Raw genomic sequence first — 27,567 nt, 5'->3', positions numbered from 1 at the left:
CTTTTAGCTTTGGGTCAAATAGATACCAAGGAGAAGAATTTATTCTGTAGAGACAAGTAGAGGCAGAGATGGAGGCAGCAACATCAGAGGCCATTCCATGTCCCAGGCTGAGTTTATTGCGGCCTGTTTTCCTTATGGACACACCAAAGCAGAGTCCACAAGTCATTCCCCCTCTTGTCTCCACAGTGCTACAGTAAGCAAATTGACCTGGAGTTTATAATTCAGCTTGTCAAAATAATTTTCTGGGATTCAACTGATTTTCCTGGATTAAAAATTCAAATAGACCCAGTGCCACAAAAGGAATGCAAGCTCCTCTCTACTTGATTTATCAGTGGATGCTCCCTGAAGCCTTCCTGGGGAAAGTCAAAAACCATGTGTGTCTTGTAATTAGATCTAAATGATTATGAAATTTTGGGAAATTGGTGTTTATGACACCTGCTGGGGTACACTTCCTCCTCCTGCTGAGAGACGACAACGCAGGAACAAGACCAAGCCTAACTCGTCTGACCCCCTCGTGACCTATGACAAAGTCACTCAAGATGATTTAACTTGAAGAAGTGATGGGCTCTCGGTTGTTTGCTGAGCTGGAAAAAAATCTGTTTGACTTCTAAGAACTAATTTTCATTATTTTGCATCTAACTTTGGAGGAAACTCAGAGTTGTTTTGAAACCACAGGTGATATGACCCATTAAAATTGGGACGTAAGCTTCAGTTTTATGCAGCAGATGGATAAACTATCAGTCACTTGCCTGTAGGTGGAAAAATCTTTGCTTAAGCCATTAACACTCCCTAGCGTAACACTACCTGTGTTAAGCAAAGGGAAATCTGTTTTCTTACTGCTATTTGATATTGGGAAATAACAGAAGGAGATAAGCTTTATAGCAGCACTGGAAATGTGTTTGTGGTATTAAATGAGACACATACACAGCAAAACCATCCTTGCTGCTCAACCTGTGTTGGCATGAGTCTGTCTCCCCTGCCTCCTCATGAGAAGCCCAGGGTCAAGACAGTCCCAGGACAGGCAATGGATAAAGGAAGAAGAGCACAGTGTCTCATTTCATATTCTTCACCATTTCATGTGGTAGTGGCAATAAGGCAATTAGGGCTGGTTGCAGACCTTGTAGAGCACCCACCAGCTGCGGCACTGTCATCTTGCTTCGGAGAGCAATGCTTTGCAGCAGAAATTGTGTCCTTAGCTGCTCTCATTCATTTCCACACGATCTGAGCATCCGGATCCAAGAGGGGGATGGCTTCCAAGGAGAGGAGGCACAGATGTTGGGAAATCCAGGAAGGAGGCTCATCTAAGTACTTAAATATGTAGCTGCTTAAGAGCATGGCTTACCCATGGAAACTTGTGCTTCTGATAGGCCCCATCCAATAGTCACTGAAGTCGATGAAAAGATGCCCCTAGAGTCAGATGAGGTTAAACTGCACTTGGAGAAACACACTTACGCTCCTTTGAAATGCTGTAGTCCGTCCATCCATCACATGGCCCTTGACTTGCACATTTCCTCCAAGTTATGGGTTTCCATGCTCCAAACACGTGCCTGTTTCAGTGTTGCTGGACAATTTTACTGCTATTTGCTGGAACTGATTTCTTCCCAGTATCTGAGTGAAGGTCGTAGATCTTTCATAGCTTGTTATACCTTTTTTCTTGTGGTTTTCCCATGTCGGTTCCTGAAGCATCCCACATGGACACAAACAACAAAACTTTGCATGAATGAATGCTGATGATCAATTAAAGTTTCAATCCTTCCCTGTTTGTGAAAGCAATTTAACAGATTCCATCGTCAAACTGAAGACCTATTTGCCATCAGTAACCCACAAGAGAACTGTTCCAGCACTGTATCTGCGCAGGAAGATAGAGGAGTTTCCCAGCCAAGAGGTTCCTTTCTCTTGTGGAAATCTGGCTGGTAGAAGGGCCAAGCTCTTAAAGACTTTATTCACCTGTGGAGGACAGAATGTCTTTGGCAGTTGAGGTGGCCCTGGTTTTCCTGGCAGTGCTGCTGGTTGACTAAAAGTTATCACCCATAACAAAAAGCCATTGCCCAGGAAGGGCTACATCCATCATATCCCATTCTCATCTATGTGGAAATACGTTTTGTTCTCCCCAGCTCTTGAAACCCTAATGTTCTGGTTGCTGTCTCAGTCCATATGGCCACCCAGAGAGTGCTATATAAAAATCCTACCCCAGGAGTAACGGGTGGAGAAATCTACCTTGTCCTCCACCGTGGGCTGCAAAGAGTTAAGCACAGCAGGTCCCTACCCTCTAAGTCACTGCTGAGCATGCAGGGCTCCCAAGTCCTGGCTAGCACAACTTGCACCTTACCAAGCATGAGGGCAGATGTGCTTACACTTAATGGGCATGTACTTCCACATGCAGCACATGCTTTTGCATTTCCCTTCTATTCTTGTTCTGTTTTACAACTGCTAGGGCCAAATCCACAACAGATATAAATCAGGCATGCAAACACTGGAGCTTGGACTAGTTTGTCCCAGCTGAGGATCCTTGGGGCATCCAGGAACTCCACATCTAAGTTACAGAGGCTCTTAGAGTTCCTAAAGCAAGAATGTTCTCCCAGTCCTTCCTTGTGCAAACCAGGTGAATTCTGTTGTTTTTTCTAGACAATCCCCCTCCACCAGAGCTCCCTCCAATGCTATAAGCTATTTATAAGGCGAGTTGTGACTGCACAGAACACCCTGGCTCTCCTCAGAGTGTGCCTTTCATGTTGGATGCTCCTCCAGAAGCAGCCCCTATGCGTGCACGGTCTTTTCCTGATTTCCCCCCTTTCCTCTTTCCTTCCTCTGCTGCTGTTTTCAATCACGGCTGCCCAGGCAGCATGGTGGTCAGGCTTAGAGACTTGCTAGAACTGGATTCAAGATTTATGAGAACTAGATGTAACCAGGCCTCTCCCAGAGGTTTGGGAAGAACAGCTGGAGTCTGGCACTTTCCATCATGACAAGGACTATTAAAAACTAAGAGCTGAACTGAAAAAAGCCAGGGGGAGGCAGGAGGGGGGGCAATGTTTAGGCTTAAAATGCAAAACAAGTGCCTTCAATATCCAGGCTGTCTGTGCAGGGGCCAATTCTGACAGCAAACGGCTTTCACAGCTGCTGGGAGCCGGGCTTATTTTAGAAACCACTTCAGAAACAAGAGGTTAAAAGCAAGGAGGAGGGCGGGTCTGGATGTGAGGGCTGTGTGTGTGCATGTGTGTGTGTGTGTGTGTGATCCTACTGCTCAAAGCCCAGCCTGGAGTGTATGATGGAGCTGCTCACATCCCGCGCTGCCTGGAGGCCGTTTCGGCTGGGCCACCCCACCCAGCAGTGAGGTAATGGCCCCGGCTGTGTTTGTCGACATGGCTGAGGCGTGCGTGCGTCCGGCCGGCCGCGCCAAGATGGCAGAGCTGCTGTGTGATGAGGAGGGAGGGGACGGCAGCCCACCACATTGTTGTCCTCCATCATGGCCGTGCCCGTTGTTCAAAAGATGCCCTCTTCAGGGACTGAGTGAGTTACATCTCCAACCACCCACTGGCAAAGTAATGTCCTTGGTGTCAAGGCAGCATCACGTTCATCATTCCCTAAACCTGCAGGCCAAGCAGCGGCTTTCCATTCCACTCACACTCTGAGGTACAAAGTCATTTGAAGAGGCAGTGGTGCTTTTGGGCCTGTGTGTCCCCATCTCTACCTGTGTAGGATCTGACGTCTGGCCTGCCTCACAAGAGACATGAGGTTCAACTAAGCTGAAGTCAGTATCAGAGAAAAAAAAATGTTGGCACTTACAAGATGTACATTTTTGCTTGAAGAAATCTCCCTGACCTTGTTGGTTCTGCAGTATTATTTAACACAGCTCTTTGTGGGATGTGAAACAGGGCACAGGAGGGCAAGCAATGGGAACAGGATTATCAACACTTTTATAGAAATGTTTGTTTCTGGCTTCCTCGTGTTTTGTTGTTGCTGTTTGTTTCTTTTTTTTTTTTTTCTTTTTTTTTTTTTTTCCCTAGAATGTTAAACTATCAGTGTCTTTTATTAATTTTTTCACTGTCCTTTTGGTACAATACATTGCTTTGGGTAAAGAGATATGGAGAAATTTGAAATACAAGGAATTCCAAATAGGTGACATTTTTCTGCTTGGACTTTTCAGTTCAGGAAAATCTGATGGGAATAAAACACTGCAGCCTTCAGAAGCCAAACCAGCAGGTCCAGGCAGATGAAGGGAGCCTGAACTTAGGCACTTGCTGGTGGATCAGTTGTATGATGCTTGTAAAGTGATGCTGATCCCATGTACCAACTGGATACCACCATTGGTGATGGCTTTGAGAAAAGAAGAACCCTGGTTTCTTGGGGTCCCTGTGAGTGTGTGTAGTTGGGAGGACCATCACAAGTACCAATGTGAGAGCTCATGCTCTGTGTGTGAGAAACCCATGCCCAAACTGATTGTGAACCAGCCTCTCCAGCGCTAGATCCTCCAGACATCTCTACCAGTAGAAGCACAGGATGAGGAAGAAGTTCCTTATCCCTGCTCAGCATCAGAGAGTTCTAATACACATCCATGTACATTGCACTGGTTGCTTTGGGTCAAGAGAGAGGAACAGAAGGGTCAAAAGCATTCATGGTTGCTTATGCTACTGACCTATGTAATGCTTACAGATGATCTCGTGTATTACTCAGGTTTGTTTCAGTCCAGCACAAGCATTGTAAAATGAGGTCTCTACCTTGCTTGCCTCCAGGATTCTACCCTTTGGTGTTGAGGAGTAAGGTGGAAAATTATACAAGATTTTTTTTACCCTTGGGAAAAGATGTGAAATCTGGATCATTTCTGGCTTCCCTTGGTGGCTGTCCAAGCAGGAGTTAAAGCTCTCACAGCAATTTCTGAAATCCCCCTCTAGATAACACAGCGGATGGCTTTCAAGGTTATTCTCAGGAGTGTAATGGCAGTATTTCTTCTTCACTGCAACACCGTGACCTCATGCACAGTTTCAAGAAGCATTAGGACAGCTTTCAAACTGGAAAGTGCTTGGGAAAAAAAAAAAAAGAGAGAGAGAGAAGGAAAAAACAAACAAACAAACAAAAAAAACCCCAAGATCCTCTTAATTCCAGTCTGCTTTCTTTGCTTTCTTTGTGCTGTTTTGAATAAGTTAAAAAGCAAACTGGGAAAATTTAATTTACACCAGGGGAAAAAAAATACTGCTGTTCAAGTGAAAGAAAGTCCATAGTGATACTGTTCCACTTCAACAAGTATTTGTAGTATATCCTATATATACGTATGGGGTACACACACACACACATATATATATATAAATGTTTTTCCCCCCGGGGTTTTCCTTTTAAAGATTTTTGCCTTTTCACATGTGAACTGTAAACAGACTGACAGATGGAATTCTTTTGTATAAACTGTTTCAGATACACTATTCTTCCATGCCTGTGTCAGTTGTTTACAGTATCAAAAAGCCACAGATACGCCTAAAAGTAAGGAAAGTTGGAATTTCTGCCAAACATTTGGATACCATCCATCCTTGGAGGCTATACCCTCACTGCATCGGGTGCTGCTGAGGAACTTCTTTGCTAGAGGCATCTCCACAAAATGCGTGTCAGCAGGAGACTGGGCTATCTTCAAAGGAAGGGCTGGGGAGGGAGAAAAGAAAGAGAGTTTTGCAGACTGTAGACCCCAAAAATTGCTGCTGCCAGTGTCTACACTTGGTAATGAGAGCCTAATAGACGGGTGGCTGCTGGGCTGGTGCTGGGAATGTCTGGAGTTCTCCATGTGGGTGGTACACAATCCCCACAGCTCTTTTGTGTGTGTTTTTCCTTCTTTTCCTGCCCTAGATGCCAGGCAAAGGGTCTAATCTGGGGGGCTGTCATGAACTAGACAGTACTCGGGGATCTACAAGGCTGTGACTTCTGGTGAATGAGTCTTTTATCAGGCTAGTTTGGGCCTTTGAAGTGTGCAAAAAATAAATAAATGCAGCTTTGAATAGAGGAGTCCTCCCAAGAAGTCCCATCTAGAGAGAGACTATTCCACTGGAGGAACTGGTTTTAGCTGCCCCAGCCCTGTCACAACAACAGCTGTACTGAGTGATTCTCAGCATCATGGCAATTCCACACTGCAACCTCCATTCACCCTGAACTCTGTTTCTGGCCCTTACCCTGAGAAATGCTGCACTTTAATGGTCTTCAGTCACTGAAAATACCCTCTCATCCTTTGCACTGCTTCTTTTCTCCAAACTATTGTGGGGGTTTGCCTGGAAGCATGGGACTGGGATGGGTTGTGTGCTGGAGTTAAGTACTGCCTTCAGTGGACTGCAGCTCATGAAAATTGGAGAAGCTCTCCAGGTCTTGCAGACCTTTGCAAAGAACATCTACACCAGTGTACTAATTTCTGCAATAAGGATCAATGGAAGTCAAGACATGCACTGGGAGCAAATGGATGTCTGCTGTCAGAAAGCATCAGGGAAAGCAAAGGGAAGAAGGTGGTCAAGGCTGCCTGAAGCACTGAGGACACCAGACCTTCAGATCTGAAAGCCTGAAATGGCAAAAAATTCTCCAAACCCTTCTTCAGGACAGTGGAAAAGAGACCCCCTGATACAGAGGAAGGTTCTGTTAGCTTCTGAGTTTAGAGGAACTGGAAAAAGGGGGCCTCTGAATAGAAATGTGTAGGATTTGCTCCCATGAAGCTGTCCAGAGATTATCTCGGTGGCTGATCCCAGTTCTTTCCCAGAAGACACCCTTTGGCAAATATGCTGGTATTGTTCACCAGGACATCTATTCACTTGAATTTGGAGGTCAGGAAGGTACAAGCATTAAACAAAAAAAGTTCAATTAAAAAAGAAAACAAAAACATAAAGAACAACAAAAAACAAACGAACAAAACCCCACAAAAACAGAGCAAACAAAGCAAGGAAAACAATCCCCATTGACCAACACAACCCACCCTGGGATTTACCATCAGAAGTCAAACCCATAATCTCAGTAGGAACAAAATCAGTCAGATATTTGTCTGTGTGAATGTCGGCAATGTTTGGGCTTGGCAGTGTGAATCCAGCACTGCCCTCTCCTGGATGGACATCAGGAGCCTGCCAGGCACCCAAGGAATGCACAACAAGTGCAAGAAAAGGCCTAAGAAGTTGCTACTTAGTTCTCCACCCTTCAAGGTATCAAACCTCTCCAAGCTTCTTCTAATCCTCTGCATCACTAATTCCTAAGCATTCACTTTGTTAAGTCTGTCTCTATCCTGTTTTTCAATAAAAATCCTCAGCTGGAAGTCAATCTGACCTCTATCAAAGACTGTTCGCTGAGAACTGTAGGCAAGATAGTAGAACCCATCCTTGAGCATTTCTAGCTCACTGTTGTGCTACGTTGGTGAGAGAACCAGAGCGCAATAGCTACAAAGCGATGGAGGATGGACAGGCTCTGAGATGGAGAACACCAACACAGCAGTGTGCAGGGTTTTGTTGGATTTTTAATTGTGCAGGTTTTTGCCTAGTGAAGTTGTGGATGCTCCATCCTGGAGATGACCAGAGCCAGGCTGGATGGGTCCATGGGCAGCCTGATCTGGTGCCTGTGTAGTGGTTGGAAACCCTGCTCATGGCAGGGGGGTTGGAACTGGGGGCTCTTTGAGGTCCTTTCCAACCCAATGGGTTGTGTTGGATTCTGTGATTCTGTGAAGGCTCTTCCTGCAACACAGGCAGCGCTCAGTTGCTCACCCAGGTTCCTCTTGCTCAAGGGGCAAAGGGCTGCTTTCACATGAGCACAAGGGCTGCTGTTCCTGAGTTCTGTGTAGCCATGGTGAGCTCTGTGGTCATGTAAACATTACACAATGGAGAGCCCCTGCTGTCTGAGGGCAGCGGAGGCACTACTGGGCTCCTCCTCTTTGGATTGCTCTTCCTGGGGGAGTACAGCACTTTATGAAGTTGTGACAGCAAGCTCTGGAGGTGCCAGCAAGCTTGCAGCCCTCTCAGAATTACGCTTGCATTGCTGAGAAGATGGGTCACATTTCTGGGAATCCACCCTGACTTCGTCTGGTGACGCTCTGGCTCTCTGAGGATAGAGACAAGGAGCAGATAGATGATTCTTACCCAGCTGCTGGTTCCACTTGAGGAACTTCACAACTCTGGGTGATTAACAAGCTCCTGGATGCTTGCATGTGGGGCCTTCCCTTCTGGACAGACCTCCAGGAGATACGGTCAGGACAAGGCGATGGTGTGGGCAGCACCTGCTGGGGGCAATGGGGCAGGAAGAAGGAGCAGAGAGAGCACTCTGGATCTTCCCTCATTCCTAAGGGGTGACAGCAGGACACATCTCCAGCACAAGTCCTCATTCTGCTCCTTGACTCAGGGGCAAATGGCTTACAGGTAAGACCTCAGCCTTGTCTGCGATGGCGAAAAACCTACGGACATGTTGTTCCTCACAAAAACATTATCTCCTGCTTGGAGAAAGGTGGAATCCTGTCCCGTAGCTAAATTTAATACAGATTGACAAACTATTTTGCCACCGACAAAGCTATTAATTTGCATGCTGAATTTTTCTTTTTGAGGAAATTGCAGGAATTACAAAATACAGACAGACATCTTTAGCCCTTCACAAGAAGCTGCTGGCTGGTCTGGTGGGAAGCGATGTGCCAAGGAGAAGAAAAGCAAGATGAAAGCTCTGCCAGCATGTCACTACGAGTGCTTTTGTAGAAACAGCACGAGTACGATGAGCAAACCTTTGACCGCCTACTGGAAACAGACTTTTTTCTCAACACAGAAGCAATCCCTTTGGAACAAGAGCCCTGACCAAGGCTGGGCGTCAGAGGAGGACTTACAGCGAGTTGTGGGGAGGAAGAAAACCCGCCAGTGGGACAGACAGTGTTGCCTTTTGTTTTAGTTTGTAGCACTGATTGTTGGATGCTTTTTGATTTCACAAGAATCTCTGGATTTTGTCAACTTCCTTCAGAGATTTTGCTGGGAAAAAAAAAAAAAAAAACAACAAAAAAACACCACCACCAAATGGTAACTGTGCTTAATGTTCTCCTTTCTCAACAAAACCACTCAACGTTTTCATTCAAATAAAGATTTTCCATGGACAGTAACATGTGTTCCTCAACCAGCAGCATAAACACAGCAGGCACGGCATTACTCTCTAGATATTTGTATTCCAGACTCAGGTCAGAGTCTTTTTCTGCTGGATCTCACGTAGAAAGAGGCAGCCTTACTCTGAGGACTTTGTAATCAGAATGGAAAAGACAGAAGACAAGAGAAAGGAAGAAAAAAAATACTATAAATATGCTTTAACAGATGGGGCACTGAGGTGGCAGAAGATGAAGTGATTTGTTTGACGTCATAATCATAGGAAAGCTAAGCCAAAATGAAGAACTAAATCCATCCCTCTTGGAAGGCCCAGCACAAATCTTTAACCACAGCCCATCCTTTCCCTGCGGTGCTGTTGAGTTCTTTGTTGTTTGCAAGGGGATGGCACTTGGCACGGTGCTACTTGCTGTGGATCTGTCACCTTACAGGGACATTTCTTGGGTGATTCATCAAGTATGCCTGATGGCCACTTGTTCACATCACCTGTTGCTGAAACCCAGGACCTGGGTGAAGCTTTGCTTTATAATTGGCATTAACAATGTGAATATTGGGGATTCTAGGCTTTGTCACCGTCTTGACGATAATGATAATCATGGTAACAATAGTAACAACAATAAAAACTGAGGTGGATCCAGGTAGCTTCATCCAGCTGTCTGGCTTGCTACAGCTATGATAGTTGGGGTGAGCAGGAGTGAACAGAGCACACATGGTGGTGTTCCCTGTGTGAGGATGGCAGGAGAATGAGGGGTTTATCCATCATCTGGGAACCAGAAAACATGCTTGGGCTTGGTTTCATCCCACCTGGCACGCTGGTGGATCCCTGGCAGGGATCCTCTGACCATAATGGAAAGCATGCATAACACATGACCAAAATCTGGAGATTTACACCCATTTTGCTTCCTGTGAGAGCATAAACCAGAAGATAGCCAAGGGAGTCAACCCCATTCTTTGTCCCTCTCCCATGATTCTTACAGCTGATGGGCAATGTTCAGCCCAAACGCATGGTTTGGTGATGGAGACACACCACCAGCCCTAGGACCCCAATGCTTTCCCATTTCAGTGCTTGGAGGAGCACAGTATTGCTGAGCCCTGTGCGGGCTGGCGTGCAGAGCGGTGGGGATTAGGGCTGGAACTCACAGCATTTGGGCCATTGTGCAATGCTGGGCAGCTGGAGGGTTTCACTTTTCAGAGGGGAAAAGAAAATATGAAAAACTAGAACCAGAAAACTCTTTTTTTTCCCTCCTTTTTTTTTTTTTTTTTGGACTTATCCAGAGCTTTCCACAATGCTTGTGATTTAAACCAGACCTGGAATACGAATGCAACTCTAATATTTCTACCTTACTGAGTTACAGTGATGAGTCAAAGGGCTGGCTGAGGCTGAAGGCAGCAATGTATGTATATGGAGCTGAAATCTCCCCTTGCATAGACACCTTGTCAGCTAGGGCTGGATCCAGAAGGTTAATAATGTTCTGTCCTTTTGGCTAATTCTGCAAGCATGGGAAAGAGAATATGAATTTAATTTAAAATCTAGACATTCCTTCCAGCACTGGGATGAAGAAGACAAAGCGAATTTCACCAGCGGGTGGGGGGAGGCACATCCCTAGCTCTGCATCCAGGCTAAATCTGGCCTGGGAACTCACTTCTAGGGGTGCTTGAGCCAAAGATATGGGGAAGTGGTACCATTCTGTGGGAAAGAATGAGGTTGCACCCCAGTATGGGATGGGGAAGAGGAGCAGGTGACTGGGATGTGCATCAAGCATCTCAAGGATGAGCACCCCTTACTGTCTGGGTGCAGGTGCAGCAGTGGGGAGTGCCCCCAGTGACTCACCTGAAGGACTAAGGGAGGGATGTGAGCTCAGGGTTGGACTTGTGCAAGGAGCAGAGAAGTTCTGCAGACAAAAGTCTGCCTGGTGCTGGGAGTGGGCATGGGGCACCCCTCAGCCCAGCCAGAATCCCTTAACGTGGCCTCTGCTCCTCTTTCAACCCTCATCCCCATCTTCTGCCTTCTCATCCCCCTGCCAAATAAATCTCCTTCGAGTTTAAATAAATGCCATAGTGTCCTAAAAGTCCTGCTGCCCTGGAGAGGGAAAAAAAACAAAAAAAAAAAAAGGAATTAAACTGAAAGAGAAATAGTAGATGTGCATCTTCTTCCCTTTGGTCTCTCTGAAGGCAATTAAGTGATGCAGGGTGACTGTGGACAGGTACATGCAAATAATAGGATCAAGGCAGCAGTACAAAGGTTTGTCTCCCAGTCTTAATGCAGGTGTGGGAGACACAAACCAGGTGGCTAAAAGGCTCCTTTGTTTGAAGCTGTCAGGAGAAGAAGCTGATAATCTCATGCCTCATCCCTAAACTCTCTTTCAGCCGTGTCAAGGCATCTCCTCACATCAGGAAGTCTGCAATGACATGGCTATGTGCTAAGCTCAGTTAATGTGGTCCGAGGTTTAAACACTTCAGGTTGAAAGTGGATAATTGGTGGTAGTGGATTTTAAAAGCTCACGCAGGTGCCTTTGAAAAGAGGTCAGGAGTCAAGTGCATCTCTCCTATGAGAAATGGTGAGCCTTTCCTAAGGAGATCAAAATTCTTCCACGGAGAGCCCCAGGGCCTTGTAAGAACTGTTATTAATTTAGTTCTGTATGTTCCAAATAATGGAAAAACGATACCACATGTGTACACGCCTAGGAACAGGGGCACGGTCTCTCCAACAGATAGGATTTCACCTGGCTCTCATGGGCTGTTAATTAACTAATCAGCTCTCAGGAGCAGCACAGCAGCCGATCTCCCAGCTGAGACATGCAACGATGCTGTGCCCTCAGCTCAAATGGGCCCCATGGGGATAAGGACAGGCTACCAGCAAGCATCCACCTGGGGATCTGGGGGCTGCGATGCCTCCTGTATGGATTTTCAAAGTAACACAGGGATGTGGATTCCCAGGGTGCAGCTTTGCTGCCATGGTTTGCTGCAGCCCTCTGTTGTCCTGGTCGTGATGCATCATCCACATCCACAGGCTGAGACCACCCTGCCCCTCTCAGAGCCTTTTCTCAGCAAAGAGGGCTCTGCCCTTAACCCATACGCACCTTTAAAAGACAACCGCTCTGCCTCTTCATCAGAATCGTGCTTAATTAAGGGGAAGTTAGAGGAAATTAACATCCAGTAATTTTCTTTTGGTGGATGTTTTTTGTGTGTGTGTCAGTTGCAAGACAGAAGCTTGCCTAAACACGCAGCACATGAAAGCAGCTCCTGCCCATGGCAGATCGGGTTGCAAAGGCTCTGTGATTGCACTGAGCTCTGCCCAGCCGAGCCCTGCACCTGCCCAGAGCTGAGGGAGCAGATCAGGGCTCAGTGTGGGGCGAAGACAGCTGGGCGGATCGGGGCCAGGAGGAGCTGGTTTTGTCCCATGCTCTGCATGTGTCTGAGTTTGCAATCTGAGCACACGGAGTGACATGTGCCAATAAAGCTGGAAATAGCATCACTGTTACTCATATTTGCATTGGAAGGAAGGGATAGCTTTTGCTAGCTCCTAAACCCACAAGCACACACATCTCGGGGTCTACCTATGCAAACAGGCCCTTTGCTTGGAAGATCACATAATTTGGCTGTTTGGAGCACACAGCCCAAGTAAGCACAGAGAAGGGTGTCACATGAGAGCAGGCTTATTCCAATTACAAGAGAGCACAAGGAATTTGCTCCTTGAAAATGCTCAGATGAAATTGTTGATGTCCTCTGAATGGGATGATATGGTGCTGCTGGCAATGGCACACCTACCCATCCTGCTGGCTGGGTGCTCTGCGTGCAGGAGGCCCTTTTGCCAACAAAATAGCTGTTCCCATCTTTCTCCCTGAAGTCTTTGGCTCCTTTCGTGGCTGGGGCCAATCTGGGAAAGACTCCCACAGATGAAAAGATGTTACAGATTTGTTATTATTCGCTGTATGCTTATTCATCTTACAGTAGCACGTCAGAGATCAGCATGGGGCTCTGAGCAGAAACAAAACCCCCAATACGGTCCCTGCTCCAGAAACTATGAGCTCCAGCTCCCTGTCCTCTGCACCAGTGCTCAAGGCTCACCCATCCCATCTCAGCTTTATACAGAGTACTGTGGAACTAAAAATTGCTGGGACATGAAAGCAAAGCCTTCCCCTCTGCAGTGCGGAGCATGGGAATTACTGAAATGCTTCATTTTGTTTCGGTTTCTTAGATGAGAAATGATCAAACTGATGCTTTCTTGCAGAAAAGGTTCGCTTTTGACAAAGTGATCTTTCCCAAAGGGACAAATAACTCATTCAGAGACATTTCTCCAGCTCCGGCTGTAAGGAACTTAAGAACAGCACTTCTCCTTTTTTATTAATATTGTTTGTTGGTGAAATGGCTTAATGGCTGTGGGGTCAGTTGACAGATAGGAGGTAACATTGTTCTCCTCCTCCAGCGAATGTAGTGTTTGGCATGACTTCAAAATAACCCTATTGTTTGTCATCTTCTCAGAATACACTATAAAACCCCTGTTAAAAGGGAAGATAACGTTTTCTAAGCATAAGTCAAGTGCCGGGTTGCCTTTTTTAAAGCTGCCTGATGAGAATTAATGGTGTTGGATCTCCTGTTTTAAACACATTTGGCCAGGTTTTCTGGAGGCACCTAATTTATCTTGAGGCTCTTTCATCTATTATCTAGCTGTGAGCTTGTTCGTAGCTCATCAGCCATCCTCGTTTTGACAGGGGGCCTTGTGATGAGCAGCCAACAGCGCGCGGCGGAGGGGCTGAGCATATCTCTGGCACAGAGGTGATGGGAAAGGGCTAACCTCCTGCCACTCCTCCCAGCACTCCCCGAAAACAGAAACAGAGCCCGAGACCATCACACCGAGCCCTTCGACATGTCGGATCCCAGCTATTGAGCCACATAGCAGTTGTCACCTGTTTCCCTGTGTGGGAGCTTGGGGGAGTTTTGGGGAACCCCCTGTTGTCGAGGGGATGTTCTACAACAGAGAATCGCTTGGCTCAAAGCACAGATGGTGTCCATTAAGCCATCGATAAAGAGGAGAGAGTGGCAGTAGCTTTGGAATAAAAATAATGTTATCTGACAAGGGGAGGGAAATAAAGATCTTATGCAAAAGCTCTTGAAACAAAATAGTGATTTTTCCATGGTTTGGACACCCAGACAAGAATGATCCTGTACGTGATTCAGGACCGTCGCAGATGTGCTGCAAGTTTTGGGCATCAGCTCCAAAGCCCCGCAGGAATCAGGCGGAGAAGTTCTGCAAAATAAGGACGTCGCCTTCTTTTTTCTGCTTTCAGCACGGATGGACGCGAGCGCAGCGACAAAGCTGCTGGGAAGTTTGTCACCAAAACACTGGCTGTTTATGCTTTGTGTGGATGAAAGAACAGCTTTCTTCAATTAGGCTTTGTACTTCAGCTGCCAGGCGGGTGCCGGCCATCTGAAACCCCAGCTCTCGCGCTGCTCATCCCAGGAGCCAATGGATGCCATGCACGTCAGCAGTTTCAGCATGCTGCCCAGCCAAGCCCTCCTGCTTCTGCTGGGACTAAATGCGAGAAAATGGGAGACTTCCAACCAGCAACAGCAATCGTGTGAATTCTATTGTGTTCAGTGATTCTCTTTGGATCGGGCCTCGTGCAGCTTTCTTAATGCTTTCCCTCTTTATTCCCTGCTCCATGCAGGTGCAGGGAGCTGACATACCAGCAAGAAGCCTGCTGGTTCCGAAAGAACAGCTCAAGCTCATTTTGAAGCCAATGGTCTTGTGGGGAAAGCAGGCTCTTTCCATTGACTTCAGCAAGTTTTGAATAAGTTGCCTGGATACCTAGCGTTGTAACAGCATGAGTGATCGGTCGATAGATATTTGTTTAATAAGAAACAGTGCATGGGAAAGGAACTGCCTCGATACTGAAGTGGATTTATAAGACGCTGATTGCACTTTGTCATGCAGTTCTGCAGATTGAGAGAGTTGGAGTTTTATGGCTTACCGGAAGCTGATAGCAAAGCCGTGGCAAAAAATCAAAACACAACACCCATGGCAGCCCTTCACAGGGAAAACTTGTATAAATTAGGGCCCGGAGGAGTTTGTGATATTGCCTTGGAATTCTTTTAGAGTGAAATGTGTTTCCTGGGTCATACTGTGGCAGGAAAAAAATAAGCAAGGACTCTGAGGTGTGTGAACGACAACATTTAATAATAAAAGCCAAACATCTTTATACCCAAACAGGTATTTCCATCAGCAAAACTGTGCCAACTGAGCTCTGTTATTGCTCATCTCTCCTTCTGTGCTCGTGTCATTCACCACAACCATTCCACAAAAGGAGGGATTCAGGGGTTGTGGTCTTCTCCAGTTGGGAACCTCGGAGGTGTGGTGTGACCTGGGCACACATAGAACCATAGAATCGTAGAATTACCCAGGTTGGAAAAGACCTTGAAGATCATCAAGTCCAACCGCAGCCTAAACCATAGTACTCCATGCTGGAGCCTGTGCAGCTCATGCTTGTCATCTCATGCTGAAAATGGACTCAACCATAGAGGATGGATGAATACCCATAGGAAATATTTTCCCTTGTGCATCTCTCGTGCTGGCTCTTTAGATTGGATATTAGGAAAAATTTATTCTCCAAAAGGATGTGCTGCAGTGGCACAGCTGCCCAGGAGTGCTGAGGTCACCATCCCTGGAGGTTTTACAGAGATGTGGCACTGAGTGACGTGGACAGTGGGCATGGGGGGATCTTGGAGGACTTATCCAACCTGAATGATTCTGTGATTCTTAGCAGGACTCTTCCAGGATCAGAGCAGACCTAGGAAGCTTGGGGTGGATGAGTAGGGAGTGGCTTTGGTGCATAGGGAAGGAACAGAACTGTGATTCAGATGGCAGCAACACTTCTTGGTGGCACTTCATAAATGGTTTCTGTGAGACTAAACACAACCGCCGGTGCTGTGAGACCCTGCAGAGAGAGAACTGGTCTTCACACTCTCCACTCAGTCTCTCTGATTTTTTTTTCCTTCACACTCTTAATGATAACCAAAGGAGAAACAATGGCCCATGCTTGGGCACACGCTGATCTCCACATCTGAAGCCCAAATGCCACCAGGAGCTGCTGCTCCAACCCACAGCCTGGCAGACTCAGATATGCTCAGTTCTCCTGGGGATTCCCAGTCTAACCCAAGCCGGGTAACTGGGCAGCTAAATCCCTTTAAGCGTTTGGGCCTCTTCCTCAGCTCTCACTCTGTAATTCCTTGTCTTGCAGGTGCGTTGTGAGATTAAACACATGAAAGACTCAAGGCACTGAATGCCGCCGTGATGAGACCCATCTGACAGAAAGATCAATTTGTGCTGGAAAATGCCTGAGATTTTTCTACCCAACAGTAGGATAATTTATCTCCCTCTCAAATGACTTGGAGTATATTTTTAGGAAATGCAAACGTTGGTTTTCGCTACCCATTTCTCTCCGTTCCTCAAATAAACTCTGCTTTCCTACACACGGCAGCTTTGAAAATTGAAGAAGAATCTCATTAACTCCCCAGAGCCTTAATTGTCCCATTTATTCCTAGGCCCTCCGGAAGCCCATCTTTCAGTGGCTTGCTCACCCTGCTAACAACTCACGTAATCCTTTCCATAATCCCCAAGAATGCTGATCACTCGGGTGGTGTTGGACCTTCCTTGCTGATGAATTGCAGGGTATTTCATATCCCCTCTTCAAAATCAGCTCTTCTTCTGCCTTTAGTCTTTCAGCAAGAAAAGTCACTTTTATGTCACGCATCAGGCCTTCCCCCACCATCAGTGACATTTTCTCTTAGGTACACAAAAGCAAACAGTTCTGGAAGCTCTTTAAAATACCTGAGCAACTGGTAGTAAATGAGTCATTTCCTGTTGTTCTAGCCTTCTTTTTCTTTCCCCTTTGGCTGCTGAGAAGTTATCTCAGCTCGGGATGTTAAGGCGGTTGCACGATCCTCTGTGTTTGTGCGGATAAACATTATCTCCTCTCATTCCTGAGCTGATCAAGCTGATTTTATAAACAGCCTTTCATAGTGGAAAGGGCTTTTTTTTTTTACTCTTTGTGAACCTTCCTGGCTGGAGTTTGGCGGATGCTGGCATGCAGGAAAACTACTGTATGTGTGTTTGCATTGCGGTAACTGCAAATCTGTCCATTTCAATCTCTGTTGAGTTAACACACTGGGCAAACTAGGTGGTTTTGGAATGACCTCATCCCAGGATCTCAGCAGAAAACAGCCCGAGTACATAGCTGAGCCTGGAATGCGAGCGAGACCTCATTCATAAACTTCCTTACCATTCCTTTACACTCCAAGGCAGGAATAAAAATCAGCCAAAACAAGCAGAAATGGTGTTCCGGAGTTAACCAAGTGGGAAAATATATAGATGTGCTTTCTTTTATTTTATTGCATTATTGAATCAGGATGCTTTTAACCATCTGCAGGAGACTTTCTGTGGTATCGCATTCATGCTCTCCCTTGAATTATGCTTGAGAGCATATTGTTAAGCTGCCTTCTTTTCCTTCTTTTGTAAGGTTTTTTTGTGTGTGTGTGATATCACCTCCTTTGTTTGTGATAACACCGCCACCTGCTTAATGCCATTGCAAATGCAGAGCTTGGAAAAATATGTTATAAACAGCGAGTGGTATGAATATACTGTACCTCAGAGAAGAGGTCTTAATACAGTGACAGTTGTTTTGAACAAAGCTGTTAAATAGCAAGGGGAGAAAAGCAATTAATTTTTTTGTACTCTTTCTAAGGACATCATGACCTTGAAGTCCTTACACCCGAGGCAGACTGTGTGCTGACTGTGAACAGTGAGTTAATACACAAGGTTATTCTGCATTGTTGGATTGAGGACCAAATTCAGCCTGCAGCGTCTGACCTGGAGATGTCACCCTCCATGACTGCAGGTCAGCACAGGGCTGGCACCACTGGCGTCCTCAAACATATCCCCAGTGGGATGCATTACTATTTGGGCACACTTGTAGCCCCAGCCAGTTAAGAATTCCACTACGCCAAGCACTTCTGAGTCCTTTGTCAGCCTGGTGGTGAAAATCAGGCTGGATGATAATTGCAGTCACTGGAAGAATTTGTCTGTGGTCTAATCTGAGTACAACGAAGGAGCTCTGGCATGTGCCTCCAGCAACTTGGAGGTCCAAGTGGTCTTGCTTTTCAGTGCTGGACAATCCCAGGAGGAACTTGGTTTCCAAGAGAAGATGACAGTGGGTGTATTCAGTCCAACGCAGCTGTAGGTACGGTACATACACACAATTAGAGACAGTTCCTGCCCTGGAGAGCTTGGATTCTAAATAGACAAATAGATCATCTCCAGATGGCAGAGGCTGGAGTTGGGTTGGTGGGAGAGCACACAAGTTTGTGGTACTGCTGCTTCTGGATGCAGACAGCTGGTCACAAGGCAAAGGGAGAGAGAAATGTAGATGTTGGGGGGGGTCAAATTCCCTGCAAACAGCCCACAGAATGGGGCAAGCATGTGGGATAGCTGCAGGCCGTGGTATGACACACAACAGGAAGAGCTGGAGGAGGGAATGGAGGAGAGAAGGAAGGAAGTCCATCTATGGCAGCTCCCGCTGAAATGCAGGGGGGTGCCAAGACATGCCAATGCCTGGTGGTGAAGAATGGATGAGTGGATGTGATTTAACATTGTTAGACACTTGGGACTTTATTGTAGAAAGAAGGATTGATGAGGGCACGAATTCCAGCAAATTTGTAAAAGAGGAGGACAGTGGTGAAGAGCTTTTTCACCTTTCACCACCACCAGCAGCATGGAGAGTAGGACTCGTGCCTTGAGATCAGAGGACGGGTTGCTCCAATGGAGACAGACCAGTAGGACTTCAACGAATTGTATTATAAACATGTGAAAGATAACAAGGAGTCCAGATCCACAAGCACTGCCAGGGGTGTGCTGGGGGACTGGAGCCTCAGCAGCACTGGACAGGCCTGGGTATGGGTGGTAAGGAGCCCAGTGAGATGGGAAATGTTGCAGGGCCTCTGGGAAAGCAAGGGAAAGGCAACAGTCTGGAAACAAGAAGCCCTATAAGTGCTTGTGGCAGGACTCCGGGTGTGGTGGGGATCCAACAGACATATCTACAGAGGAGAAATACACTGAGAAGAGCTACCAGCAGTCACTGTTGGCTCAGAAAGTCCCTGATCTGCATGTTGGTGGAAGCTGAGTAGGCTCTCACTGAGGGTTGTCTAAACCTTATACTCTTCCCCAACACTCTTGAGGCGTTTGTTACTTTCCAGCGGCAGAATGTTGGACCAGGGAGACCTACGGTCTGATACACTGGTTTGGTTTTACAGCCCTGCTCTCTATCATTTGCTCAGCTTCGGTTATCCCAGCATCCATTTTGAGGGAATACAGCTGAACTGAAGAGAAGAAACCACCGGTTGTCTGGGAAATCTTTTGAGTATTCATTTCAGACCGCAAGCACTGTAGGTGGCTCTAAGATTTGGGAGGATGCAGGTGAGAAGGATTTGTGGGAAAGTATTGGATTTCCAGTGGCCAGAACAATAAAGAATAATAAGTGAGAGGCACCTCTCCAAGCAGACATGGGTTTCACCGGAGCGGGACAAAGAGCAGAGCATCCACCAGCAGTCGAATGCCACATGCTAATTGCAGGAGTTTACCACCAAACATGGGAAAGCTTTAGTATTTAACTTGGCAAGAAATAGGTGACTTAACTGGTATAACAGAGATGCGGTCAGGCAGTATAAATCAATGGGCCACAAATTACACAGGAAATTTGGGTCTAGCTTTCAGAGTTGAGGGAGGTGGGAAGATGGAGGAATTAAAACCTGATACCATTAAAATATTGCTTCAGGGCAGAGAAGAACTTGCTGTAATGCTTCTTAGGTTACAGATTGCTGCTTAAAAGGGTCAGAAATACACAACAGGTCACTCTTTAAAAGAACAATCTGGCAACACGAAGAACAAATTTGAAGCAGGTAAGATGATGGGAGTTGCGTGTTGTAAGACATGGGAGTAATCCCAGTTCTTCAGATGAAAAAACACTATTCTGAGTTAAGGTGACTGAGACATAATGAACTCATGGAGCCCATCCCCTACTCTTCAGCTGGGCTAAATTGCTAATAGGGCTGTTAATGGATGAGGGTTCTTATGAGCTGCAGCTGAAGTTAGTCACATCAGTGCCTCTGTGTGACAAACCGACTGGCTCAAATCTGCCACATCAGTGTAGACACCAAGTCTTTTGTCTGCACTTGGTTGTGACCAGGAATATTATGGTCTATTAGAACCTATTAGAACTTTACCTATTTCTACAGTTGTACTTTTTTTCAGACTGCTGTAAGTTTATTATTTTAGGCTAAGAAGGAATCACTCTGATTGGTTTGTAAGGTTTTGCAAAGTGTCTCCTTTGGAAAGAAGTTTTGCTCTTGTTTTGCTTAAAGACTCTTCATGGCTGATAATACTTCACACTAGATAAACGGAAAAAACACACAACTAGTTTCTGGTCAGAATTTGTTTAGCTGCATGTTTAAGCTAATGGATCTTCTTCTCTTGTTTGCATGTTTGTTTTTCTGTTGATATATTTAGCTTTCCGTCTAGTCGGTGAGCCTATTCCATCAAGTCTAGATGGATTTTCCAGCTGCCTTGTGATTTGATTAAGTCAAGTTAATTCTCATCAGATGATTTGAAACAATCTGGTCCAACTTCTTCAGATACCTTGTTATTGTTGGTAGTTGCAAACTGATGTCTGCCTGCTCAGAACTGCCCAGGATCTCTTCTGATAATTCAGATCATCTGTGTTGCCTTTGGGGACTGATTCAAATTCTGCTAAACCAGCGTAACAACCCCCCTTGATCTAACAGGCTTTGGACCAGCCTCCCATCTCTGTGAAACAGCAGGTCGTATATCTGACTAAAGGTAAAGGTTTTGGCCAGTTGCCTGCAAAGTGCACTGTAATACAAGCCAGCAATAATCAGAAGACAAATTTTGTATATGTGTGAAGTATTGGTGCCCCTAATGATAAAATGTCCAAAATTCTTGGATCAGGCTTGAAAACAGTGGGCTTGAGCTACTTTTCACATGGGAATACCTTACAGGCAGTAAAGAGCAGATGGAAAAGATCAGCATAAAGGAAATGAAGTGCTCCTCATGCTATGGAACCCAAGATCTGTGGATGCAAACTACTGCCACTTTGTTACTAACTGTATGCACCTAAACAGGCATTCTCACAACAAAGGGAAAACCTTCCTTATGGGAAGAGGCCATGCTGAGTATGTTGCATTCAGTTGTTAACTAAACAATTAAACTCACCTTAGGGACTATCTATCTGTGAACATCTGCTGGCTCCCCATCAGGAGGTTGTTCTCCCACTGATTCCAGCAAAGTCCAAGTCAAACTGAGGACCTTAGGCAGGGATGAGGCTCCTTTGCTCCACACCTCATCCAAGGAGGTTCAGATTCTTCTCAGAAGGGGTGGTGCTGGAGCAGGCAGCCCAGGGAAGTGGTGGGCTCCCATCCCTGGAGGTGCTCCAGAACTGTGAATATGTGGCACTGAGGGATGTGGGCAGTGGGTGTGGGGGGGTGGGGTTGTGCCTGGTGATCTTGTAGGTCTTTTCCAGCATGAATGTTTCTATGGTCCTATGATCTCCTTCATCTACCCAGATTAGTACAGCACCAAGTGTTGACCTAAGAAGGCGCACCCAGGACCACATCTCAGCTCCAGGCAGTTCTGACCACCTTCAGATACCAAAAAGCCTCAGAAATAAAAACATACCAAAAAGTCATCTGCACATGGATTTGGGGCATAGAGAGAATTTAAGATCTGCCATTTAAATAAAAGAACCCCCCCACTCCCAGCCATACTACACTATGAGGGTTTCAGCCAGATGCTGCTGCTTCTTGGGCTGTGGGGCTGGAATTACAAAGTAGTTGAATCAAGAGAGCAGCCATACAGAAGGAAGTTGTGGAGGAATATGGAAAAGATCTGTCTGCATCACAGCACTCGGTTCATCTCCTTGGCAGGGCCCTTTCTATCAGCAGTGGTGCCTAATCATTAAACAGATGGGCTGAAAAACCACTTTGCAATATAGATGGGCTGAGAAGAGAAGCATAGTTTTAAATCCACGTATAGGCTGTTCATTCACAGAGTTTTTCCAGAGGGCTGTCTTTGCTGGGGCCCAGCTGACCACATGGCACAAACAGGTCCATCTATTAACAGTGGGATGGATCCCTGCCCATGCCTAATGTCTGCATCTCCTGAAAAGCTTAAGCAGCCATCACAAGATGCTCCATCTCAACTGAAGGTGGCACCGAGGGACATCTGCCTTTTGCACGGTATCACCCAATGAGGTTGGGACACTTTGCCAATGGAAATGCATCTACACCGGGGTGTTTTTGCCCACAAAGTGTTGGCTACAGTTTCAATCTTTTCATGCATCCAACCAGCAGAGAAAAAAAAACCACAACAGAATTCTATCAAGTGCCCAACATCATACTTGCTAAATTTTTTCTTCCTCTTTCCTATCAGCTCCTTGCTTCACTGTTTTATTTATAGTGTGTTCCAGGCCATAATCAAGTGCTCTGTTGTGTAAGAAGTGGGCAAGAAGACAACAAAAACCCCTTAGGGAAACTGAAGAAGAGCTATCCCTGCTTACTGAGGAAAGACAAGGCCCAGGAGGATGTGGTAACTCAAGGTCTTGACAGCAAAATATCCCTGAACTCCTGCACCTACAAACCCCTGTTTCTCTGAGCAGTCCTGGAGCTCATTCTCATCTCCCAGGAATGCAGCATCCTTCTTAGAAGCGCAAGATGTATGAGGCACTGGGAGCACACTACTTGGGAGGACACTGAGACTGGGAGGTTCTCAACAGGATCGGAAGATCCACTGTTTCATAAAGAGGTCATTCCCCCATTTGTTGTGGTTATTGATTTCTTAATAATCAGAGCCAATTTTTTATCCTGGTCCTCCAGCTTCCCATTCAGCACTGCTGTGTTTCAGCATGGTGTTCCTTCTGATCATCCAGCCATCTCCACGTGCTCCTGCAGGAATGGCCATGCAGGACTGCGCTAGTCCTTCACTTGCTGCATCTCATCTCTGGTGGTGACTTGAAGACATAAGCACTTCCAATGGAAATGCACAAGTAGAACAGTTATGAACCAGCCAGGCCATCTGGCATTTTTGTCACTCCTACTTACACTTAGTGCTGCGTGGGTGCCTGAATGCAGCATCTGAAGTGTTTCTTGCCTGATTTTCATTTGTGTAGTATGAGGGATCAGCTGATGTTTGTCTTCATGGGATATGCCTTTGATCCTTCTTTGAGCCCTACTAAGTAACCCTTATTATGTGTCAAGTGACTGTGACTATGGCTGTAGGAATGCACCATCCGAACACACAATAATGAAGTTTCTGGCTCCTCTGTCAAACAGAGGGGGAAAAAAAAGTGGCTGATTTTCCTTTCTTTACATAACAGCTACTCCATGTGGACACTAAACTGAGACCTGGGGGAAGAGCTGAGCTGCCTCATGCAGCCAGTTCCATTAAAGAAGAGTTGCAGGTGCCTAACAGAGGTGAAGATCCAAACTGCCCCTAGGGAAAGCACTCTTGACAATGTTTCATTGGAGATGAGGATTAATTCAGCTTCTGTATCTATTCATTTAACTGTGTGTAACGTGGGGCCACCAACTCAGACTTCCCAAAAGACCTGAGTGAAGCCTTCACACTCAGAAGAAAACACACGGTGTGAAATCATCTCCTCTACAAGGAGACAGGTGCTGTTTACTTCTGAATGGAGTACACAGAGATTTGCTGGGTGTATCAGCAAAGCATGAGCTCAACCTGCCCAAATCTGCAGGAGGGGATGCCTTATCAATGGAGAGTGTGACAAAGGCTGGAGGACTCTGAAACAGGAGCAGGTACTGCAGGAGGACTCAGTGATGGGGTAGAAAAGGCACTGCAAACGTCCAATGAAAGCTTGTACTTTTTAACCCAACAAACACAGATGTTATTATGTGCTCAAATCAACTTAGGGAGAAAATGGGGGCATTTCCCACTCACAGAAGGAATGGAGATGAATGAATTATTCACAGGGTGCAGGTTCCCTAGAAAGTAGATCCTGTTCTACAAAAAGAAAAAACCTCTTCTGTTTTAACTCTGTGAAATATCAGGTAGGACGAAGCAGTGGGACATGGGTTACAAACAGGACAGCTGTTGCTATCGATCCTGTTTGTTCAGAGAGGCAATCTCACACAACAGCATCCAGAATGTGGTGTCTGCCAGTCTAATTATGATGGGAAGAGCCAGAGTTTATCACTTCAGCATGGGCTGAGAAGTGTCTTCTTCCACCAGTGACTCTGCTTGCAGTTGTCCTTGTTTGCTGATGAACTTCTGGATAGCAATAAGTTGACCTTCAGCTGTTGTCTGGAAGCTTTTCCTGTATTTTCAAGCAAGTGATTTGAATTCTTTCTAACTTCCGATCTACAGAATAGGATTCCTAAAATTTCACAGAGCTGTTGTGAAGATTGTTGCTGTGCATGAGATACTCGTGTTGGGACTGTGGGCCAAGGAAGCGTCCCAAGACTATTCTCAGAGGAAGAGAAACAACATTCTTAGGTTTTGAAGAAACATTGCTGTGAACACACAGTAAAGTAAAGAGGTCTATGTACCCACAAGTTTCCTATAAACACTGGGGACCAGCAGGTAGCTTTGCAGAAACAGAAGCCAGTTCATAGACATGAAGACAGCAGATGAAACTGCTGCAGTGAGTTCTGAAATATCAACAGGAAAGGAAGAACAGCAGCAGATCCCAAAGCAGTGACCATGGTCACAACCATGAGCCTTGACCTCAAGGAGCCAAGGGCCACCGCCCTCCCACCCTCTGCTCCTTCCTCCGTTCTGAGGATGCCACCATTCACACATACTGTGCTCCTCAGGCACAGTAAGATTATCCCAAGATCCTGTTTTCCCACCCCATGCTGCTATTTCCCTGCTAGGTACCTTCAGTCTGCAACATGGGCCTCTGCCAAGTGTGATTTTATAAGAGTCAGCCACTACGCTTAAGCAAACTCTGGTTGCCTCTAAGTTCACAGCTATAAATAGGGGCTTTCATAAGGTGGTGCCCGCAGAAGTTCTGGCACAAACAATTTTTAACGTTTTGAATGAGTGGGGCTTGATGGGAAGCCTGCTGAGTGCCGGCCTTGGCAAGCTGCACAAACCTGTTTGGGTTGAAACATGCCGATACCCAGCAGAATGAGCTGTTAGCCTGGCTGAGACCATCGCAGCTTATTGCATAAGTGACTTAGACAGATGTTTAACGGATTTATGTAAGGCTGGCTGAAGTCAAACACAGGTGTAAGAGATGAAAGGGGAATGGGAAAAATGCACTGCGAAGATCATTTTTCCATTTCTCTATTTTTTTTTCCCCTGGCTGTTGATTCTATTGCCCTTTCCATGCAATTTCTGTGCTGTGAGTCACCAAGAAAAAAATACACATGCACACACACACAAAAACCCACTATTTTTGTTTACTACCAGCAAGGAATGAAGTTTTACACAAAGCTGTGCTGTAGCTGTACTCGCTTCTCCTATTTCAGCTATCTGGTTTATTTCTGTTCCAGCCCAGCTGCATTTTGCTCCCGAGATGTGCTGAACAAACATTGCCACTCTGAGGAAGGGGAGAAAATGAAAGGTAGTTCCGTGCTGCAGACTGCTCATTATTTGACCTTCCCAGCGTGCTGTACATGACATTTTCGTGCTTGGACTTGGAATGTCTCCAGCAGCAACAACATAAGCTTTCTCCTCCTGTGGTGCAGCACCGGTGCTCAGACTGAAGTGGATCAAGATGCGGTCCTTCAGGAGCATTCACCAGCTGAACATCTCTTGCAGCCTTCACCCAGGGCACCGCATAAGAATGTTGTATGTAGAGATAAAATATTGCCTGGCACCAGGTCCTCAGCCCCCACCCCAAATGCTGGGCACCCACCAGGCAGCTTCAGTGGTGAGGAACAGAGAGGAAGGAGCAGTGAGGGCCTTGGGATGTGCCAGAGTGGGCTTCTGCCAGCCCATCTAAAACACATGGACCCTCTCCTGGCTCTCCAGGGGCACATGACAGTGAATGCTCCCTGGCCTTCTTCACACAGTGATTTAGGCACAAGGCAGGTCTGCAGTACTGATGAATGCTTCTAGGGGTGTCGGACCTGACAAACCATCCCCAGCAACTGAAGGCAAAACCCAGTGCATGTTTTCCTGTTGGCAAATCACTGGATTAGCTGAGATGAGAGAGTATCTTTAGCCCTGACCAGTGGTCAGTACCCTCAGTAACTGCAGTGCTGTGCCCCCAGCCCACAGGTAGAGCAGAGCAGCCCAGCACTGATGTTGGCCCCAGAGCTGGTGGCAGAGCCAGGAGCTGAGCTCACATCTCCAGGCTCCCCAGCCAGACCCAGACCCACGGGGCCATTTTTTCCTCTCTGTTCTGCCTCATTAGCACCAGTAAGCACTTCTGTCACCAGGGACATGTGTGCTCTGGTGGGGAGCGTAACAGAAATGCCTATTAATAAATGATATAATACTTTCCAGTTTTCAAGGCTCTCTGTGGTGTCCACTCAGCAGCCCTGGCTGAGTCAGGCTCTTTTATTTACACCCTCAGCACTGCCAGATCTGTTGTTTGCCACAGCCTGGGCTTGCCTAGAAGCTGATGAAGGATTGACTTGAGCTGGCCATATGGATGGGGACCAGGGCACCAGCAATGCCAGTGGTGAGGCAAGCAAGGATGGATGGGAGATAACAGGAAAGGGTCCCTGGTGCTGCATGGGAGGAGAGGGACAGCTTTGTAACAAATGGTTCATATTAGCTCCAAATCCCCCAGCCCCTGGCTGGGATGGCTCTACATGCACAGAGCTGGGATGGGCACTCACCCGGCAAGTCTTGGAGTTCATTCTGCTCACAACAATGTTGCACAACGGGATGTGTTTTATGGGGATATTAATCCACACAGCAATGGGCTTAATGCGTCTCACCACCCGAGGTGTGTATTAGCTGCCTTTATAACATATACCCCAGTGGATTTTATTGTTATTGCAGCATAAATCCTGGGGTTTAGAACCTCTTAAAATTCTCCTCTTGAGATCTACCCTTCCAGGGCCCAATCCAGAAGATGGTGAAGAAAGCCCAAAGCCCTCACCCTCACCCCATCTCCAGCTGACACAAGGTGGTCTGGCATGTTAGCAGCACTAGAGCTCTCCTGCATTTTCCACGTGGAAACAACAGTGATGAGGAGGTTCGGTGTATTCTTCATTCTTTTCTCTTCAGATGCTCAGTACAATGCATTTCCAGTGTCTACCAGGGTCTCTGGTGACGTATCTAAGACCTATACTCCACCAACACCCCAATTCCGGTCACCCTTCTCATCCTTGAATGTCATTTGGAAGCAGATCCCCTCGGTCTGTCTGTTCCTCACTGAATTCCTACAAGAAAAGGGGTAAGAAGAGAGGGAGAAGGTGTTATTTTTTTTCAAGACATTACAGGAAACCAAACCCAAAGTTA

General features: G+C 46.4%; 1 long non-coding RNA gene across 1 annotated transcript; it reads left to right on the top strand.

The window, feature by feature from the left end:
* The first annotated feature begins 7,892 nt into the window (after nt 1–7,892).
* LOC116653546 (uncharacterized) lies at nt 7,893–9,709 on the top strand. The gene is made up of 2 exons (XR_004307636.2): nt 7,893–8,348; nt 8,541–9,709. It is a non-coding gene; the product is annotated as an uncharacterized LOC116653546 (long non-coding RNA).
* Nucleotides 9,710–27,567: the final 17,858 nt, after the last annotated feature.

Source organism: Coturnix japonica, chromosome 5 (genome assembly GCF_054131305.1).
Source record: "Coturnix japonica strain WE chromosome 5, WE-NBRP24, whole genome shotgun sequence".
NCBI classification, from domain to species: Eukaryota; Metazoa; Chordata; class Aves; order Galliformes; family Phasianidae; genus Coturnix; species Coturnix japonica.
Note: the sequence above shows the minus strand (reverse complement) of the source record. Positions and strands in the feature narration are given on the sequence as shown.